At 46.3% G+C, this 12,453-nt stretch overlaps 1 protein-coding gene across 1 annotated transcript in view; it reads right to left on the reverse strand.

Annotated features, from left to right (window-relative positions):
* Window positions 1-11,880, reverse strand: part of LOC135370246 (uncharacterized) — a 49,471-nt gene extending 37,591 nt beyond the window's left edge. The window contains exons 1-2 of the mRNA XM_064603950.1: window positions 11,737-11,880; window positions 1,864-1,907 (exon numbers count right to left, since the gene is read on the reverse strand). The gene's annotated coding sequence lies outside the window, so the exon portion shown is untranslated. The remainder of the gene's footprint in view (window positions 1-1,863; window positions 1,908-11,736) is intronic.
* Between the last annotated feature and the right edge of the window lie 573 nt (window positions 11,881-12,453).

Below are 12,453 nucleotides of genomic sequence, written 5' to 3' on the forward strand. Positions count from 1 at the left end.
GATGGAGCGGTAGCACCCGTCGCCGTGGGAGAAAAGATGAGGGATATGCCGCATTATTTTACCATGCTCCTTTTCTCGCATGTTTGCCGTGCCCCCGTGTTTAGTGGTTACCAGTGAGTGATTTCCCGATGTTTGCGTGTTGTTTGACCGCACTTGTTTTAAGCCTTTTCTCGCATGTTTGCTGTGCCCCGTACACGCATGCTTTGACTTGTTTAGCAGTGAGCAAGCCTTTTGTTTGTGTTGTTGCATGTTTAACGATGTGTGCCTAGTGGCTCCCGCCTTGTGTTAGCTGCATAGCGTTGTGACACTGTGGTTAGGCCTAAGCGATCGCCCCAGTAAGCCTTTTTCCCCGATGTGTATTGTTTTCTTCGTGCTGTTTAGCAGTAGCGGTTAGACCTTTTCTCTCGCATGCCTAGACTTGTTTGGCAATGCTGTCATTTGTACCTGCCGCTAGTATCTTCTTGTTCTCTGTCTTTCTCGCATAGAGCTATGATGGTGGCGCCACCTGGTGTGATGCCTTGCAACTAAGTGCCACCTGTCGTCGATCTCTGCAACTACCCGCCGCCGACAACTACCAACATGGCGGGCGCTGGTCACTCCGGTCTTCCGGAGCGGTTTCTTGGCAGCGGCATCGTTGATTTTCGAACAAATTGTTTCTCTCCACTCTATCTCCATCTATTTTTTTCCCTGGAGGGTGCTGATTAATGTAGGGGGTTTCAATTAGCTCTAATTGCTAATTAAACGTGTCCAGAAGCATTGTAGCGTTTCCGGATAGTCGTGGTCATTCACTACTACTAACGTGTATAACACTGAAAAGAATTAAATAACAAAAAGATAATTAGAAAAACGCGTGCACATATCTAACAACACTACACATGTATACACGTATACACACTACATGTTTATACTGCAAAAGGTGGGAGGAAGACTGGATTTACAAGACCGAGTCATTACGCACATACTAGCCTAGGAGATGGCTTGTGAGGGTGGTTTTGAACTTCTGTGGATCGTGAAGCAGGATTATGTTCGAGGGGAGAGGATTCCAAAGTTTGACTGTGCGAGGAATGAAAGAATGAAGGGAGTAGTTATGGTGGACAAAGAACCAAGCCTAGCTTGTACAGTTGGTCAACCCTCTGTTGTGTCAATATGTGTAAAACTACTGCACAAATGGGCGAGCACCTCCCATTTTCAACAATCCGAAGCCAATACGGCTACATCCATACCTGGGTAGTAACGTCATTACTGTAATAAAATTACAGTAATAAATTACTTTTTCTGCTAATTTGTAATGTAATGTATTACTTTTGATATTATGTCATTTGTAATACAATTTAATTATATTTTGGCAGTAATTTTAATGACATTCCTCATTACTTTTTACAAAAGAATTGACTCTGTGTTTGGTGTTGGCACTTGGCAGAAAGAAAGTTGCCGACTGACGAGTTAAAAGAATTCCAACGCCCACTATGACGGTGACGCACTCAATCGGCACAGAATAAAACATGTCTTGTTTTTACAACATAGTGTTGTCTGACAATGAACTTCCACATCCGCAATATCGTTACGATGAAACTCGAATGACTTTGTAATATCATTACTTTTTCGTTGTAATGTAATTTAATTATATCCTAGCTCGAGTAATGAGTAATGTAATCTAATTACATTTTAGAAGCAATTTACACAGGCATGGTTACATCTAAATGCACCACACGCATTGAGTGTGTTGTGCACTCTTCTTTGAGAGTGAGGTGCGAATTTACTTTTCTCGACCATTCATTTTCGACCTAGTCAACGGAGCAAGGGTTCCCCCTTTTTTTTCTTGCTGCGTGCCCCAAATAAGTATACAAACAAGCAATAACGTACCATTGTAACGCTTTCCTTTGAAGGTGGCTGACCTTAAAATTGCCCTGAAAGAGGAATTAGCAGCGTAAAGTACATCGGATGAACATTCGGTCATTTCCTACTCGCTCAGGGAGAGATTGCCTCCCTAGCTTCCGCGCCGCACGGTGATCGGCGACATTCCCACCACTCACCGCCCCACACGCCCACGGCGGAGGCGCAAAACAATTGCCACCCATTTCCGCAAAATGGAAACGAAAGAAATAAATAGAGCTCGGTGACTCTTGAATATGGGTCTACTGCACTTTGTAAAAGAAGAATACAAGAATACAAACTAGTAGTAGAGTAGTAGTAGAGTATTGGTATGTTCCGCGGCCACGACCAAATTGTGGGTTCCAGTCACTCGAGTATTCACTCCCGTGTACATTAAACAGGCACGGTCTTGCTGAAGAACTTATATAGTATAGCCTGAAATGAAGTGACATCTATATCATGACAAATTAATACTATTTTACAAGGGAATTATGAAATTAGATTTATGTAAATTTTTAATTATCGGCTTGTCAAGCCGTTTCTAGCAGCTTTTTCCCCATAAACCAATGTATGTATTTCACATGTTTGTATAAATAAAGCTCTCTCTCTTTCTTTGTTTTTCTACGAAGAGAAAGAAGAATGGAAGCATATTCGACATCCACAAATACACGGCATCAGTACCATTCCGAATGACGACCAATCGTTCTCGGTGTCTGATCTGTACACCTCATTGCATGTCACACTGTCAAACAAAACACGCGCTTTGTGGACGAGAATGTCACATTGGCTAGACAGCGCCACCTACATCATAGCAAGACACATGTTGTGGTAGTGGTAGTGTGGCATACTTTATCGACAACACATCAACAACACACGTTGCAACACGTGTTTTTGCTATTTTAGCAGCTGACAAAATTTCTGCCGGCAAACATGATACGAATTTGCGAATTTCTAGCATTTTGGATGTGCAACGCACCGCCATCGACATGGAAAGACGCTTTTCATGTGAATGCATGCAAAGCTACCCACGTTCCGCCATTTGCTACTTCAAGTGGACACACGATGTCGAGTCACAGTTGATCAAACAAGTAGAAGATAATATAGAACACTCGATTGCCCATATACAACAGGCGAGATTGGAAAGACAAGGCATTCTGCAACTATGCGGAAAAACTTTTATGTACAGGTATAGGCATCACTTCAGTTAGCATTTTTGCCCCAGTGACGCGTTGAACCACATCATGTGTAATAGTTGTTCTCGTGCGTGTTGACAATACACATATTTGTACTATCACAACAGCGTTTATAATTTTATGCCGTTGGAGGCCGATGCTTTCGCTCGGCAAGATTCGATGGCCTCACAAAATGAACAAATGGACGATGTAAAGGGCCACTATATATTAGTTTTGTCACAGATCGACATGATATGAGCATATATACCATTTGCAAATTTTTGCAGTTCAAGATTGTCTGTTGAAGCTCAATAATAAGCCACCTAATCCACTTAAGCCATCTAATTTCTCTCCGCGTTTGCAGCGCAACGCGCGCATACCCTGCTGTAGGATAAGCAAGCTAAATCAAATATTCTAAGCGTTATACACTGACCTGTTGGCAAGTGCCTGAGTTGAGTGTTGGGAGTTCGTATCCAGTTTTGCTATGTGAGGACAGGCCAGCGACAGTAGCTCTCCGAACGTGTTGGTATCCACCTCCAATAAGATTCCACGTCCACCAGGGTCAACTCTCTCATTAGGTTTGAACAGCACCCGTGTGCCATTCACCTCCACAGTCGCGGATTAACCAACACTCTTCTCTTGCGCGGCGGTTGTTTGTCGTCATTATCGTCGAATGCAAGTTATTGCGCGAGGGCATTCATCATCACCAGTTCCGGATCTCACATGTTGACTACGGAAAGTGAGCAAGCAGAAGCAACGGAAAGGAGAAGGCCGCAGTGGCAATGCTGGTGATGTTTGTCTTTTGGTGTAATAGGAGACCGAAACAGGAACATCAGAGAATGTAACTACGACAGACACTGCCGTACAGTGCTGCCGTTTGCCGGAAAGGAGTTGCCTCAGGACAGGAGCCGCCGATATTTCGAACAGAGACTGTTTTTTTTTCTGGAAACTGTCCTCATCATTGGCAGTCTATTTAAAGGGTTAGGTGTGACGTGTTAAAGCCACAACTTTGTATTACAATTATTAAGAAAAAATACTTTGCTCGCTCTGGAATTCTTGGCTGTTGTCTCGTTTCGTCCATGTGTTCGTGAACCTAGTGAAGTGAACCTAGTTCGTGAAGTGAGCCGAGATCACTCCGTTCACATAATCCCCTCCACGCTCTAACAAAGCGGCCATTCACTCCAGACGTAGAGGCCCGTACGGACCGTTTCTTCCCTCCGGGCTTTTGACCCACAATTCGCATGAACCTTTAACACGTCACACCTAACCCTTTAAAAACCATGCCAATGATAAGGACGGTGCCCAGAAGAAGAACAGTCTCTGTTCGAAATATCGGCGGCTCCCGCCCTAAGGCAACTCCATTCCTACAACTCTACGGGTTCGCTGGATTTCTACCCATGCCGTTTGCCGGTGTTTTTGCAAAGAGCAGTGTGACTGGCGACGAATGTGAGAAGAAAAAAAAAAGTTAATGGGGCGGAATGCGATCTCTCCCGCCCCCTCATCCTCTTCGCAATTTCTCATATTCCCGCGGTAGCGATATGGCGAGCATCGGCCTAGATCTCCTGTTTGTGCAGAAACTGTACTGGTCGCCATACAACTGATCCGCTAGGGAGCACGACTTTACATGCGCGGATGAATGTCGCCGCGCCCTAGCCGAATCTCTGTGACGCATGCAGAAGGCCACAGACGTCGTGCGAGAGGCTTAGATGAAAGAGCACCAGTTCGCCACCTGGAATGCCACGATGGAACGGCGCTGGAAGTGATGGGGAGATGGTACCTCGGAGATGTACCCATGTGCCAATCTGCGCCAAAGACAGGTAGAAATCCAGATAACCGGTAGGGAAGTGTGAAGGGGATAGCCTCCGGACGAGAGCCGCCGGTATTCCGAGCAGACACTGTTCTTCTTCTGGGCACTGTCCTCATCATTGGCATATTATTTAAACAACAAAAACAACTTTATTTTGAGATGGAGAGTGTGGAGTTTCATCGCCAGAGGCTATACTCTACCCCATTGCTGGTGGAGATGTGGGGAATGGAATACTGAGCCCCTTCACAATAACGATCGAAGTCCGATGGTGTCCAGAAATGTCAAAAGATCTTTGAGCGTAGATCGTTGCTGGGCTGGATTGGGCCAGGGACCAAGCAGTTTCGACAGGGAGAAGGGGCGAGAGTCCAGCTGACGAAGAGACTCGGAGAGTGCGGTTCGGGAAGGTTGGTAGTGGGGGCAATGAAGAAGAATGTGCTCCAGATCCTCTAGAGCACCACAGGTCAGGTATTTAAAGGGTTAGGTATGACGTGTTAAAGGTTCATGCGAATTGTGGACCAACAGCCCGGGAGGAAGAAGGGGGCTGTACAGGCTTTTACGGCCGGAAGGAATGGCCGCTTTGTTAGAGGGTGGAGGGAATTATGTGAATGGAGTCATATTCGGCAAGATGACTGTCGTGTTATGGCTTATCATGTGTTTAATCACTATCAACGTGTGCTATCTGTTGCCGTCGCACGCGGTTAGCCTTGAACTTGTTTACTTGGGCATGCCATACTTAAGCGGCGTATCACGGAAATAAAGGATTCCTTCCCCTGCTCAAAGCTGGCAGTTACTCTGCCAGACGCCTGGGAGACACGACATGGTGTCAGGAGCGGTGTAGCCGGCGCCTACGTTATGTTCCTTCGGTTCCCAAATGAATACCAACGCCAAAGCCAGCAAGTCAGTCGTCTTCTCGACGCCCTTCAGAGTACGCCAACCAGAACCCTTCAACTTCGAGTCCACGACCGAGTGGGAAGCCTGGATACAGGAGTTTGATGATTACATGTTTGCATCAGGCCTCTCCGACCGCAACAGTGAAGCCCAAGTCAGGACGCTCTTGTATACGATGGGGAGGCAAGCAAGAAAGGTCTTCAGCACCTTCGACCTTTCCGAAGAAGAAGCGAAAACCTACGATACAGTCAAAAAAAAGTTTGACGAGCATTTTTCACAAAGAGACAACATTGTCTACGAAACTGCCCGCTTCCACCGTCGCTGCCAAGAGCCCGGAGAAACCGTCGACCAATTCATGACTACGCTGCATACGCTGTCGGAAAGATGCAAGTTTGGCGAAATGAAAACCCGAATGATTCGCGACAGGTTTGTTTTGGGACTCAAGGACTGCACCCTGTCTGAAAGCCTACAAATGGATCCTGCGCTAACAGCATCCGCACTCGCCAAGGCTCGCCTCAGGGAAGGCATACAGAGGCAACAGAAGGAACTCCAAGGTGGAGACGGAAGTTTACAGCAAAGCGACCCTAACATCGACAGTGTGGGGCGTGGAAAGAAGATCCCGTCTAGATACCGTCTAGACCAGTCTAGGACGCCGAATCAGAAAAGGGGCAAGTGAAGCCAAAGTGATTCCGAGCACGATGGAACTCTGTGTGCTTCGTGCGGAAGACGGCAACACCCTCGTACTACCTGCCCAGCAAGGACGGTAAAGTGCCATTTTTGCAAGAAAGTTGAAAATTTTGCCATAATCTGCAGGAAGAAATCTCAGAGTACCCGTAAGTTTCGTCTTTCTACTGTACGCCACGAGGGCGAAACGTACTTTTTGGGAACATTGACCAATAGAATGTCAGCAAAGTATACCAGTGTCGTTATTAATGGAGTGGCAGTGAGCATGAAAGTTGATTCGGGGGCAGAAGTAACTGCTGTTCCCGCGTCGTTTTCGGGTAACCCCAGTGTGCTAAAACCTACCAAAGAGATATTGAAAGGACCGTCGGGACAAACTCTACAAGTACTAGGCAAATTCACTGCGGACATAATATGGAAGGGCAAAGTGTCCCGCGAAGTCATATATGTTGTAAAATCACTCCAGACAGCACTGCTAGGATTGCCTGCTCTGGAATCGCTAGGCATCGTAAAATTCGTGGAGCCGCTGACCCCTTCCTCAAAGAAGGTGGAAGACCAATTCCCACACCTCTTTCACGGATTAGGTACGCTGGAAGGCGAATACCACATCAGACTTCAAGAAGGCTCAACGCCTTTCGCAATTTGTACTGCGAGAATAATTCCAATTCCTCTTCGGAAAAAAGTGAAGAAAGAGCTCCAAAATATGGAAAAGAGCGGGGTTATCAGAGCGGTAGAAGGCCCGACCTCTTGGTGTGCAGGCATCGTACCGGTTGTTAAACCTTCCGGAGACGTGGATATGCGTGGACCTTACGAGGTTGAACCAAGCAGTCCTGCGAGAACGTTATGTATTACCCACGGTAGAAGAAACGCTGGGGCAGCTTCAAAACGCTCGTGTATTTTCTAAACTTGACGCAAATTCTGGCTTTTACCAGATCAAGTTGTCGCCAGCAAGTCAGGATTTAACGACCTTCATCACGCATTTTGGCAGATATTGCTTTACGAGAATGCCTTTTGGTATAACCTCAGCGCCCGAGTACTTTCAAAAGTAGTTATCCGAGATACTTAACGGCGTTCCAGGGGTAGCGAACATGATGGATGACATTCTTGTTTATGGGGAGACCGAAGCGGAACATGATTCTAACCTCCAGAACGTTCTGAGGAGACTGCAAGCGTCGGGCGTGACGCTAAATGCCGCAAAGTGCGTGTTCAAAACAAAAGAAGTAAAGTTCCTGCGCTATCTCCTCAATGAAAATGGAATAAGTCCAGACCCGGACGAAGTCTTTGCAATCAAAAACTTTCCGCCACCAACGGATGTTTCGGGGTCAGACGGTTTTTAGGGATGGCAACTTGCATGGCAAGGTTTCTACCTCATCTAGCCGACAAAACTGCACCGCTGCGAGAGTTGCTGCGAAAGAACACAGAATGGACCTGGGGTCCATCACAACAAGCTGCCTTTAAGGACATTAAAGACGCCATCGTATCGGCAGAGTGCACCGCTAGGTATAATCCCGCCTACCTAACGATATTGTCAGCGGACAGCTCTTCATATGGAATGGGTGCTGTTCTCATGCAAGTTCAACCCGATGGCGAGACGCGGCCCGTAGTGTTTGACTCAAGGTCACTAACCCCGACAGAGCAACGTTATGCACAGGTAGAAAAAGAGGCGCTCGCTCTTACATGGGCCGCAGAAAGATTTCAGGAGTACCTGTGTGGACTTAAAGTGACATTTGAGACAGATCATCAACCCTTGATAACGCTTTTGGGAAGTCTGCTCTGGACATTCTACCGCCTCGCATTCAGCGCTTTAGGATGCGACTCACCTACGACGTGGTGTACGTGCCCGGCAAAAAGATGGTTACCTCAGACACATTATCTAGAGCGCCAGCCAGTAATCCCAAGGATGAAAACTATGGCATTGCTACAACAGAAGTAGAAGCCTTCGCTCACGCTGCACTGGGTAGCATCCCCTCTAGTGTCCAGCTAGAAATGGTCATGAGAGTCCAAGAGTCAGACGGCACATGTCGGCTTTTGAAGCAATGTTGTGAAACCGGTTGGCCACAGAACCATTCTCTTCCGTTCGAACTAGTGCCGTATTGGCAAGATCGCGCCTTGATTACGTGCTGCAAGGGTGTGCTCCTTAGAGGAACTCGTCTCGTGATACCAAAAGAACTTCAGCTCCAGACTTTACGCTTTCTTCACGACGGTCACCTTGGAATCGTCCGCTCAAGAGCCAAAGCGAGAGAGAGCGTGTGATGGCCGGGGCTCAGTAGCCAGCTTGCGGTAATGATAAGGAAGTGCGCGAAATGTGCTCAGCTGCGTCACCAAAATAGCGAACCGCTTATCGTCCCTCCAACCCCTGAGCTTCCATGGCAGAAGTTGGGCGCCGATTTGTTTGATTTGAACGGACGGACTTACCTACTGATTGTGGACTATCTACCTCGCTTTCCAGAGATAGCTCTTCTGGAGAGGGTGACCGCTGAGTGCGTCGTGGAACATATGAAAAGCATATTCGCAAGGCATGGGATACCGGACACCTTAATCAGCGATAACGGACCTCAATTCGCAAGCCGAGAATTCGCGAACTTTTCCCGTCTTTACGGCTTCACGCACCGAACTTGTAGTCCTCGCTATCCGCAAGCTAACGGAGAAGTAGAAAGAATGGTCCAAACCATTAAAAGGGTGCTGCAGAAGGCGGATGACCCCTACTTATCACTGCTTGAATACCGAGACACGCCGGGGCCCATTGGGAAAAGTCCTGCCGAGATACTGATGGGACGAAGGCTACGATCAAGACTGCCAATACATCCGCGACTGCTTCGACCTCAGAAAGTTAACTTCAAGATGCTTCGTTACAAAGATAAAAGTTACCGTCGGAAACAAGCGGCGGTTTCGACAATCGGCACGCTGTAAGAGACCTGCGTTCGCTAAAACCCGGCGAACGTATTTGGGTTAAAGACCCCAAGAAACAGGGAACCGTCCTCAGAAAGGCCGACGCACACAGGTCGTACATCGTTCGTACCTCCTGGGGAGACATCAGGAGGAACAGAAGAAGCTTGGTTGACATCTACTGTCCTGAACTGGAACCGCCTCTACATCAACCTCCTCCTAACCAACAAGAAGGGAACGACATACGAAGCCCTATGCGAGGAACGTGCCAGCCACCCTACGAAGTGCATGAGGACATTAGCAGTGACAGTGATCATCAACTCCAGGAACGGAGAAGTCCAATCGCAGTGACACGGTACGGCAGACACGTATACCGACCGTCAGGGTACGGGGTTGAGTAATAAGTGAGCGTGGTGCGTGAGCACCAGGACATGCTTGACTTTTTCATGCTTGACTTTTAGTTTGCACAAAGGACTTAGTGCTTTTGAAATAATGAAATTGAGTTAATATTGTGAAATACAATCAGCGTTTGTAATGCTTTGAAAGTGCAGGTTTGAGTGTGCAAATTTATTTGTTCATTTATTTATTTGTTATAAGCATTGTAGATGATGTAGTTTAATGAAGTGTTTGATGAAGCATTTGTATGAAGTATATTTCCTGCCTTCTTTAACTCTGTCTTCCTTAATTCTATTTGAAGGAGGATGTCGTGTTATGGCTTATCATGTGTTTAATCACTATCAACGTGTGCTATCTGTTGCCGTCGCACGCGGTTAGCCTTGACTGGCATACTTACTTACTTGGGCATGCCATACTTAAGCGGCGTATCACGGAAATAAAGGATTCCCCTGCTCAAAGCTGGTAGTTACTCTGCCAGACACCTGGGAGACACGACAATGACTTCATTCACATGATTGATGTTGAGGAGTCTTTCTTTTTTTTATTACTTTTCTAGCGGTGCTTGTACCACAGTACGTTCCAGTTTCAGTGCAAACAAACAACAGTTATACAGGCTGTCCTAGCTAAATGTGAGCATATTTTTTAAGAATATATCTATCACTTTTTCGGAGATGAAATCAATTGCCATATAGCATATGCTGAAGGTCACTCCCTAGGAGGGCATTAGCAGACACCTAACGCAATGTCTTAATTAACTTTGAATAATTAACTTTTTAATTATATTAGCTACGAAGTTGTTCCAATGAGAACATGTGATTTCTTCGGTCACCTGATACCAAAGCCGTTTTCAGTAAAAAAATCCATTCGATAGATCGTCCGCAAAAATTCGTGAAGGAACGCAATTTTTTCTTCATTTTGTTCATTGCGCATCTTCAAAGACGCCTCTTTCCTTCACTCTCAGTGTGAGAGAGCACAATGCCGCCTCATGCGTCGAAGATGAGTTTTACCTTGTGGAAACAAAACAAAAACAAATATATCGGGTGACTCTATCGCAACTGCCCTTATCTCAGGTTGCATTTTCTGTTTTTTTTTAATCTTTTTCCAGGACGTAAGAGGTGATAGTGTGCTCTTTAATCCTCTCGTATTGGGATGAAGGAAAGACGGGTCTCTAGGACATGCGCAATTAACAAAATAAAAAAAAATGTGTTCCTTCATGAATGTTTTGCGCGCGATCTATCGAACGGATTTTTGTTATGAAAACGGCTTTGGTATCAGGTGACCGAAGAGATCAGATGTTCTCATTGAAACAACTTCGTAGCGTTTCTAATTAAAAAGTTAAAAAATTAATCGCCGCTAATTAATTGACAAAAGGCGATAAAAATATTTTTGGATAGACCACACAACTGGGGCCAACCAGTTGGTTCCATTTGTGTAGAGCACACCGTTTTTTCTTTAGCCCATGGCCCTTTTTCGGTGGGACACCCTGTAAATGGTTTCGTGTACAGTGCTGGACAAAAGTTACGGAACATGTCCAGGGGCATGCTTTCCTCAGAATGACATGCTGGCAGCGAATTCTATTGCACAGACTTGCAAACACGTCTGTAAGTCTGTTGAGTCCCATTCACTACCAGCTTGTCGTTCTGAGGAAGGAATGCGCAGGGGCGTGTTCAGTGGACTTCCATCCAGCACAGTACTTGTCCTAAGTGTGTTGAAAAGATGAAAGCCTCCCATCGTATTTGCTGTGCATTTGGTGTGCAGTTCCCACGGGTTGAATAGGATCGCTATACATTTTGTACAGTTTACAAGGGTCACACATCTTAGCTTACAGAGCGTCGGGATGTTGCGTTTTTCTATTGGAACGACACACCAAGATGTAGGAACCAGGAGCTGATATACACACTGAGAGATAGATAAAAGAGCTTGTCAACCGTTGCTTATTGAAGCTCCGATGAAGACATAAGCCAGTGCCGTGCTCTGAAAACTTTTGTCCAAAGCTGTACATGTCCTGTCAATCGATTCCTGGATACATCTTACCCGCTTATGTACAGCACAATATCAGCATTTACTATGCTCGTATTCGTCTGTTCCTTCACATACGATTCCAGCGATTCCGCCGCGGCAGTTACGTAGTGGAATGGTTCGGGGTCTCCAACGATGTCGTCATCCTGCAATTGAACAGGCAGCAGAATAAATAATGATTTTTTTTAAATGAGCAGTCTAGAGGCACACAACTTTGTTCCTGTTTTTGGTTAGTATGGAATGTTAGGCGTCCGAAAAAAAAAGTTTTCGCACAATTAGTATACAACTGTAGCGTCCTTGCGACGCCTACCACACTCTGAAAAAAAAAGGGGTGTATGTGGGGAGTAAAAGCATCTTTTACTCCCTCAGGTTACCTTTACTTCCTTCTCTCGCACAGTACACCCCGAGTCATCGCTTGGGAGTTCCGGTACTCCCCTTAAAGGGATGAAATTTCCCGAACGCCCATACTTTTTTTCGGTGGAAACTGTTCTTCCCGCAGAGAAACTAATATGCCACAAATTTTTCCGGGCGAAATCGCTCCACTCTGCGAGGAGCGCGCGCTGGAAATGTCTCTTCCGCGTTCCTCCTCTCTCGCGCATATTTCCCTGCCGATTGTGTAACTGTACGGACCGCACTTCGGTTCCCCGTTACGTCACCGGTGTTGCACAATGGCAAGTAATGCCGCGAGCTCGCGCTGTGGCTGCCGCCACTTCCGAAATCTGCCGATCGCGC

The sequence above is a fragment of the Ornithodoros turicata genome, chromosome 10 (genome assembly GCF_037126465.1).
Source record: "Ornithodoros turicata isolate Travis chromosome 10, ASM3712646v1, whole genome shotgun sequence".
In the NCBI taxonomy this organism is placed as follows: domain Eukaryota; kingdom Metazoa; phylum Arthropoda; class Arachnida; order Ixodida; family Argasidae; genus Ornithodoros; species Ornithodoros turicata.